This window comes from Pristiophorus japonicus, chromosome 14 (assembly GCF_044704955.1).
Source record: "Pristiophorus japonicus isolate sPriJap1 chromosome 14, sPriJap1.hap1, whole genome shotgun sequence".
Taxonomy (NCBI): Eukaryota; Metazoa; Chordata; class Chondrichthyes; family Pristiophoridae; genus Pristiophorus; species Pristiophorus japonicus.
In genome coordinates this window covers 185,476,962-185,483,297 of record NC_091990.1, presented here as the reverse complement: position 1 = coordinate 185,483,297, position 6,336 = coordinate 185,476,962, and the positions used below count along the sequence as shown (strand labels likewise).

Below are 6,336 nucleotides of genomic sequence, written 5' to 3'. Positions count from 1 at the left end.
TATATTCTATGCCTCGGCCAATAAAGGCAAGCATTCCGTCTGCCTTCTTAACCACCTTATCCACCTGGCCGGCTATCTTCACAGAACTGTGGACAAGCACTCCAAGGTCCCTTTGTTCAGTTACACTATTAAGTGGCCAATGCTTAATGTGTATACCCTTTCCTTATTAGCCCTCCCAAAGTGAGTTATAGGGGAAAGTCTATTTGGTGATTAACTTAATCCACATATGTGAATTAGTGCTAATTACCATAAATCATTAATATGTTATCCCTTTTTAAAGTTAAAATAATTTTTGTTTACTTTTTATTTCTGTCTATTTTATCTCTCTGTCTCTTAATTCCATCTTTCTTTCACTCTCATTATTTAGCTTTCTGTACCACCACTGACCAAGCTGCCAGACTGGACCTGCAGCAGGTGGTGAGAGAACCAACACGAGGGAAAAACCTACTTGACCTGGTCCTCACCAATCTACCTGTCGCTGATGCATCTGATTGCTTCTCGGCCTTTTGGCTAAGATCATGCGTAACTGACCTGACAGGGGAGTAACCATGACCCCAAAGTGGTTCTCCCTGGATCAGGAAGGTGGTTCTCCTATGCTTTTTGGAAACAGGAGGTGTGTGGGGGGCCTGACCCATCCACCTCCATGGCATGAACCTGGTATTGCAGTACTTCCAGGAACGGTGCAGTGGCTCTAGGCCTTTTGGCTAAGAGCATTGGCGCAGAGTGATCCTTGATGTGTGCAAGGTGACCTCTGGCGTTTGTGATTTGACAAAGAATTGGAAAGATTGGCTACCAATTTAATTAAAAAAAAAAAAAAATCTGTCCATGACAGCATTGGTAGCAGTGACCACCACACAGTGCTTGTGGAGACAAAGTCCCGTCTTCACACTGAGGACACTCGCCATCGTGTTGTGTGGCACTACCACCGTGCTAAATGGGATAGATTCACAACAGATCGAGCAGCTCAAAACTGGGCATCTATGAGGCACTGTGGGCCATCAGCAGCAGCAGAATTGTGTTCCACCACAATCTGTAACCTCATGGATCGACGTATCTCTCACTCCACGATTATTATCAAGCCAGAGGACCAACCCTGGTTCAATGAGGAGTGTAGAAGAGCATGTTGGGAGCAGCACCAGGCGTACCTAAAAATGAGGAATTCTCTGCCCAGGAAGCAGTTGAGGCTAGCTCATTGAATGTATTCAAGTCACAGATAGATAGATTTTTAACCAATAAGGGAATTAAGAGTTACGGGGAGCAGGCGGGTAAGTGGAGCTGAGTCCACAGCCAGATCAGCCATGATCTTGTTGGGTGGCGGAGCAGCCTCGAGGGGCTAGATGGCCTACTCCTGTTCCTAATTCTTATGTTCTTATGTTCTAATAACTTGGGGAAGCTGCAACACAGGACTACATGCACGCTAAACAATGGAAGCAGCATGCTATAGACAGAGCTAAGCTATCCCACAACCAATGGATCAGATCAAAGCTCTGCAATTCTGCCTCATCCAGTCATTAATGATGGTGGATAATTAAACAAATAACAAGAGGAGAAGGCTCCATGAATATCTCCATCCTCAATGATGGCGGAGTCCAGCACGTAAGTGCAAAAGACTAGGCCACCATCTTCAGCCAGAAGTGCCGAGTGGATGATTCATATCAGCCACCTCCTGAGGTCCCCACAATCATGAAGCCAGTCTTCAGCCAAGACGTGATATCAAGAAACGGCTGAGTGCACTGGATAGAGCAAAGGCTATGGGCCCCGACAACAGCCCGGCTGTCGTGCTGAAGACTTGTGCTCCAGAACTAGCTGCGTCTCTAGCCAAGCTGTTCCAGTACAGCTACAACACTGGCATCTACCCGACAATGTGAAAACTGCCCAGGTATGTTTGTCCACAAAAAGCAGGACAAATCCAATCTGGCCAATTACTGTCCCATCAGTCTACTCTCAATCATCAGCAAAGTGATGGAAGGTGTCATCGACAGTGCTATCAAAGGGCACTTACTCACCAATAACCTGCTCACCGATGCTCAGTTTGATATCCGTCAGGACCACTCGGCTCTAGACCTCATTACAACCTTGGTCCAAACATGGACAAAAGAGCTGAATTCCAGAGGTCAGGTGAGAGTGACTGCCCTTGGCATCAAGGCAGCATTTGACCAAATGTGGCATCAAGGAGCCCGAGTAAACCTGAAGTCAATGGGAATCAGGGGAAAACTCCACTGGCTGGAGTCATATCTAGCACAAAGGAAGATGGTTGTGATGGTTGGAAGCCAATCACCACAGCCTCAGGACATCGCTGCAGGAGTTCCTCAGGGCAGTGTCCTAGGCCCAACCATCTTCAGCTGCTTCATCAATGACCTTCACTCCAACATACGGCCAGAAGTAGGGATGTTCGCTGATGATTGGACAGTGGTCAGTTCCATTCGCAACTCCTCATAAAATTAAGCAGTCCGTGCCCGCATGCAGCAAGATCTGGACAACATTCAGGCTTGGGCTGTTAAGTGGCAAGTAACATTCGCGCCACACAAGTGCCAGGCAATGACCATCTCCAACAAGAGAAAGTCTAACCACCTCTCCTTGATATTCAATGGCATTACCATCACCGAATCCCCCACCATCAACATCCTGGGGGTCACCATTGACCAGAAACTTAACTGGATCAGCCACATAAATACTGTGGCAGCAAGAGCTGGTCAGAGGCTGGGTATTCTGTGGTGAGTGTCTCACCTCCTGACTCCCCAAAGCCTTTCCACCATCTACAAGGCACAAGTCAGGAGTGTGATGGAATACTCTCCTGAATGAGTGCAACTCCTACAACACTCGATGCTCAGCACCATCCAGGATAAAAGATGATTAGTACCCCATCCACCATCTTCAACATTCACTCCCTCCACCAATGGCGCCCCCTGGCTCCAGTGTGCACCATCTACAAGATGCACTGCCGCTGCTTGCCAAGGCTTCTTTGGCAGCACCTCCCAAACCCACGACCTCTACCCCCTAGAAGGACAAGGGCAGCAGGCGCATGGGAACACCACCACCTCCACGTTCCCCTCCCAGTCACACACCATCCTGACTGGGAAATATATCAACATTCTTTCATTGTCGCTGGGTCAAAATCCTGAAACTCCCTCCCTAATAGCACTGTGGGAGCACCTTCACCACAAGGACTGCAGCGGTTCAAGAAGGAGGCTCACCAATATAAATAATGGTTTACTCGGCTATTGTTTGACTAAAGCTATTATCATATGGAGAGGGAGGGGTTGTGAATAAATGGGCAATAAATGCTGATCTTGCCAGCGACGCCCATATCCCAGAACGCCTTGCGGCGTCTTACTATGTTAAAGGTGCTTTCTAAATACAAGTTGTTGTTGAATTAAATATTCTAACTTACACTTCCTGGTTCTGGCGTGTCCCAGTAAAGATTCTTCAATCTGATTGGTTGAGGAGTCATGCTGTTGTTAGCCCTACTCACACAGTTCCCAGATACCCTGTAAAGGGCTCCGCGCTGTTTCAGGTGCCCGATGACTGTATGTTGCTGCTCAAAAGCCGGCAAAAAGTCTGTGGACGATTGTGTGATGAACGGCGAGTGCCATTCGTTCGTCGCTGACTGCAAAATCCGGGTCAATATTGTTAAGTATCAAATAATCCACGAGGCTAAGTACGGTGAGCTAGTTCAGGCATCACCTTACTCCAGTTTATTTACTTTCAAAGTGAGGATTCAACATGGCTGCCAACATTATATACCCGGCTTGCACGTGTCTGCCAGTGACCATTAGGACTCCGACAGTCGCGCCCTCCGGTGGCAGGTAAAATCCAGTTAACATACATAACATCATTCGCCCCCAAAGTCCTTGGTACAGGTTGTATTTACAAGTTGAGGTGGTCCGGGGCCTTCCGCTCCCTGGTTGATCTTCTCAGTTCGAACCAAAGCTTGGGTGAGTTAGTGGGACTGCATTGCGGAGCAGTCGGTCTGACAGGACTGTCGGGATGGTAGGTTCGTCCTCGTGACTGACACAAGGGTCAACTAATGGTTGGATGTGTGTTGGTTGGTCGATGATGATGTTCTGGGTTGTCTGTGAATCACAGTTTGGTTTGGTCGATGTGCCTCTTGCACGTTTGGCCATTTAACAGTTTGACTACAAACACCCTGTTCCCCTCCTTGGCCAAAACCGTGCCAGCAACTTTGGACCATGACCATAATTCAGGACAAACACAGGGTCATGAACAGCAATGTCACGTGATACGGTCGCGCGATCGTGGTACCATTGCTGCCATTACCTTCTGGTTTTGACATGATCATTGAGATCCGGGTGTACAAGGGAGAGCGTTGTTTTGAGGCCGCTCTTCATTAACAGCTCGGGAGGAGGGACCCCGGTGAGCGAGTGGGGTCTCGTCCGGTAACGGAGCAGAATGTGGGACCAGCGGGTCTGTGGAGAGTCGTGAGTCACGTGTTTTAGGCTCTGATTAATGGTTTGGACAGCCTGCTCCGCTTGACCGTTAGACACAGGTTTGAAAGGGACAGACCTGACATGCTTGATGCCATTATGGGTCTTACTCATGGAACTCCGAGCTGGTGAAACACGGTCCATTGACACTGACAAGAACATCGGGCAGGCCATGGGTGGTGAACATGGCTCGGAGGCTTTCAATAGTGGCTGTTGACGTGCTGGATGACATGATTACGCATTCAATCCATTTGGAGTGAGCGTCCACTACCACTAAAAACATTTTGCCGAGAAAGGGGCCGGCAAAGTCGAATTGGATCCTTGACCACGGTTTGGATGGCCATGACCAAAGACTTAGCGGAGTCTCCACAGGTGCGTTACTCAGTTGCATGCAAGTGTTGCACTGATGCACGCATGACTCCAAGTCCGAGTCAATGCCAGGCCACAAATCGTGAGACCTGGCATTGGCCTTTATCATGACAATGCCTGGGTGGGTACTGTGTAAATCTCACACAAAAGTTTCCCTGCCTTTTTTTGGCATAACAACACGATTACCTCATAACAGACAATCAGACTGAATAGACAATTCATCTTTGCGGCGGCTATAAGGCTTCATTTCATCCTGCATTTCCCTGGGAATGGCAGACCAATTTCCATTTAGGACACACCTTTTTACGCTTGACAGTACAGGTTGGTTGAGCACACAAAGCGTCACTGATGATAAGACTTTAATATTGTTCCAGTTCCTTTTAATTTTCTCAAGCCAATTCCTCCCGAACAGCACTGGGCCATTGCCTGAAACGATCCACAACGATAAATCATGCACAGCTCCATCGTACGATACCTTTACTGCAGTGCTGCCAATGACTGGTATGAGCTGTTTGGTGTTGGTACACAGTTTTGCACTGATTGGGCTCAGTTTGGGTCTTTTTGCCTTAGTGTCCCACAGCTTTTTGAAAGCCCTCTGGCTCATTATTGACTGACTTGCACCCGTGTCCAATTCCATGGATACTGGAATCCCATTTAATTTAACTTCCAGCATTATCGGAGGACTTTTGGTAAAAGAATGTACTCCATACACTTCTTCGTCCTGTACCTCGGGTTGAGTTGCCTGTGCCGCTTGATCCACGCTGGATCGATCATTCTCAGCCACTTGGTGTGTCGCAGCACGCTTACTCAGTTGCGGACACATTTGCTGAAGGTGCCCCATTGTTGCACAGCCTTTGCACACGTATTGCTTGAATCGGCATTTTGATAGGCTTGATGGTAGCCCCCACAATGCCAACAAGGCAAGGTTTGATTCACCCCCGATGGCGGACTTTGAGCAGTTACAGGTTGAACGAACGCGGATGAGTAGGCCCTGCCATGTGCAGCTCTGCCTGCCAATTATATTATTTCATGCACAGTACTTGCCGGTGAGTTTCGATGCTGGGAAGATATCGAGTTTTTGTCCATGGACATGCATGCCTGGGCGATCGTGATGGCCCTGCTCAGGTCTAGAGATTCAGCAGCCAGCAGCTTTCGAAGGATGACCTCGTGGCCAATGCCAAGCACGAAAAAGTCCTGCAGCATTTCCTCCAACGCAGCTCCGAAGTTGCACGGCCCAGCGAGACGTCTCAGGTTGGCGACAAATTCTGCCACGTCCTGACCCTCGGAGCGATTGTGCGTATAGAAACGATACCTCGCCATGGTGATGCTTTCCTTCAGTTTAAAGTGGTTCCGAACCAGCGTACACAATTCATCGTAAGCCTTATCCATTGGGCGAGTCGGTGAGAGTAGATTCTTGATAAGGCTATAAATTGTTGATCCACAAACGGTGAGGAGAACCGCCCTGCGCTTAATTGCGTTATCAGTTCCTTCCAATCCGTTGGCTATGAAGTACTGGTCGAGG

General features: G+C 48.4%; 1 pseudogene; it reads left to right on the top strand.

Annotated features, from left to right (window-relative positions):
* Positions 1-490: 490 nt before the first annotated feature.
* LOC139280329 (U2 spliceosomal RNA) lies at positions 491-691 on the top strand (annotated as a pseudogene).
* The last annotated feature ends 5,645 nt before the right edge of the window (positions 692-6,336 follow it).